This window comes from Alexandromys fortis, unplaced genomic scaffold (genome assembly GCF_014885135.2).
Source record: "Alexandromys fortis isolate MF-2015 unplaced genomic scaffold, M_Fortis_MF-2015_v1.1 scaffold_378, whole genome shotgun sequence".
Lineage (NCBI taxonomy): Eukaryota > Metazoa > Chordata > Mammalia > Rodentia > Cricetidae > Alexandromys > Alexandromys fortis.
In genome coordinates, this window is record NW_026068247.1 from 491,371 (window position 1) to 494,003 (window position 2,633).

Sequence of the window (2,633 nt, forward strand, 5' to 3'; positions counted from 1 at the left end):
TGGCCTTATAATTTTCTTGGATTGTTGCCAAGTGATGGAAAAAAATCTTTTTTTTTCAAACCGTTGCTATTAACATGATTTTTTCTTTTGAAATTCTGAGGCTTCTAGCACATTTCCTACCGACAGCTGAACAATTTCATCATTGCCTTGTGTTAGTGGGTCTGGTAGACCTGTATGGGATTTGATGTGTAATATATACCAAGGGATGATTTCTACTTCTGATTATTTCTTGTAATTGAATAAATAACAAAGTTAATTCTGAATATGTGGTTGTTGAAGATTCTTTACCATTCTGTAGGCTGCCATTTTATCTTGTGGATGGTGTCTTTTGCTTTACAGAAGTTTTTCAGTTTTAGGAGGTCCCCATTTATTAATTGTTGATTTCACTCTCTGTGCTGCTGGTATTCAGGAAGTAGTCTTCTGTGCCAATGCATTTAAGGCTGCTTCCCACTTTCTCTTCTATGAGGTTCAGTGTTGCTGGATTTATGTTGAGGTCTTTGATCCATTTGGACTTGAGTTTTGTGCATGAGGAATGATATCAATATTTTTACGTTCTTCTGCATGTTGACATCCAGTTATGCCAGCAACATTTGTTGAATGTGCTTTGTAACATGAGGGAGGCCAGCTTGTTGTGGTTTTAATGTCCCGCCCGGTACCCCACAACTGTTTAGCCCCAAAGAAAATAGGTCTCCATAAATTATAAGCTGATTAACCCATTAGCTGTAGCCTCTCAATGGCTAACTCTCACATCTTGATTAACCCATTTTTCTGATCTGTTAGCCAAGTGGCTCAGTACCTTTTTCAGTGGGGCAGATCACATCCTGCTGCTTCAGTGGTCTAGGCAGGAGAGGGGGGGAATAAACTTCCTCCTTCCCAGAATTCTCCTGTTCTCATTACATCATTTCTACTTCCTGTCTGGTTTTCCCGCCTATATTTCCTGCCTGGCCAATCAGCGTTTATTTATAGCATGATTGACAGAATACAGACAATTCTCCCGCACCAGTGCATTCTTTTTTTCTGTTGTATAATTTTAGCTTCTCAGGGTCTTCAATTTGATTCCATTGCTCCACCTGTCTGTTTTTGTGCCAATACCAAGCTGTTTTCAATACTGTAGCTCTATAATAGAGTTTAAAGTCAGGGATGGTGATGCCTCCAGAAGTTCATTTATTGTAGAAGATAATTTTGGCTATTCTGGGTTTTTTGTTTTTCCATATGAAGTAGAGTATTGTTCTTTCAAGTTTTGTGTGAAGAATTGTGCTGGGATATTGATGGGGATTCCACTGAATCTGTAGATTGCTTTTGGTAGGATTGCCATTTTTTCTATGTTGATCCTACCTATCTAAGAGTATGGGAGATCTTTCCAGTTTTGATATATTCTTTAATTGTTTTCTTCAAAGACTTAAAGTTCTTGTCATATAGGTCTTTCACTTCTTTGGTTAGAGTTACCCCACAATATTTTATGTTGTTTGTGGCTATTGTGAAGGGTGATGTTTTTCTGATTTCTTTCTCAACCTGTTTATCATTTATATGTAGGAGAGCTACTGATGATTTTTGAGTAAATCTTGTATCCTGCCAAGTTACTGAAGATGTTTACATTACTGAAGGTGTTTATCAGCTATAGGAGTTCCCTGGTAGAGTTTTGAGGGTCACTTATATATACTATCATATCATCTCTGAAAAGTGAGAGTTTGATTTCTTCCTTTCCAATTTGTATCCCTTTGATCTCCTTTTGTTGTCTTATTGCTCTAGCAAGAACTTTGAGTTCTATATTGAATAGGTATGGAGAGAGTGGACAGCCTTCCTTCTAGTACTTTCTGTAGGGCTGAATTTGTGGATAGGTATTGTTTTTTTTTCAAGTAGACATTAAGAATCTTTATAATGCTTAACATGAATACATGGAAAAATAAGGTACAGGGAATTGTCCAGAAGTGTTGGGAGGTAGGCGAGGGCTGTCAAGGAGGATGTATACAACATGCTACTGTTTCTGGGGGACCAGGAGGTAGTCACACCTACCCTATCCCAGGGTGGAGGAAGTGTGAGGTGTCTGCTTTAAGAGTGCTGAAGCAGATATACCAGTCAGTGGAGACAGCCCAGGGTAACAGCCTGCTTAAGGGATAAGCTCGGGGGGAGGGGGGGCTTTGAGAACAGGAAAGCATAGTTTTCACCCCCAAAATGCTCCCTGAGGCCTAGAAAATTGAACATTATCAGTTGGTATGACCCTTTCCCACCAAGCCTGGGTGTATGGGCAGCCAACTCCCACGCAAAGGCAATGACTACTCCAAGTACTATTAAGAAAGAAGAAAATGTACCCAGGCCTCCAAAGTGGCAGAAATCCTGGGGCACTGCCAGATGAAGAGGTCCAGAGGCTGACTTGCAGTGGAGTGCTGGCTGTCATTAGAGTGGCAGCCTATGCTTGGTGTGCACCTGGCTGGCAGAGAAGATGCTATTCACGCAGAGGCTCTAGTGTCTGGCTTTTATTGGTTGCTTGTTTTCTCAAACCCAGCATTAAAAAAGTTGCCTGAGGTGGTAGTTTAGTCAGAGGTGGAGTTAGGGATGGAACAGGTCACTTGGGGTAGGATGCAAATAACATGACAGGTCCTTCACATGTTGTACCAGGCCAGGAGTCCAGCAGC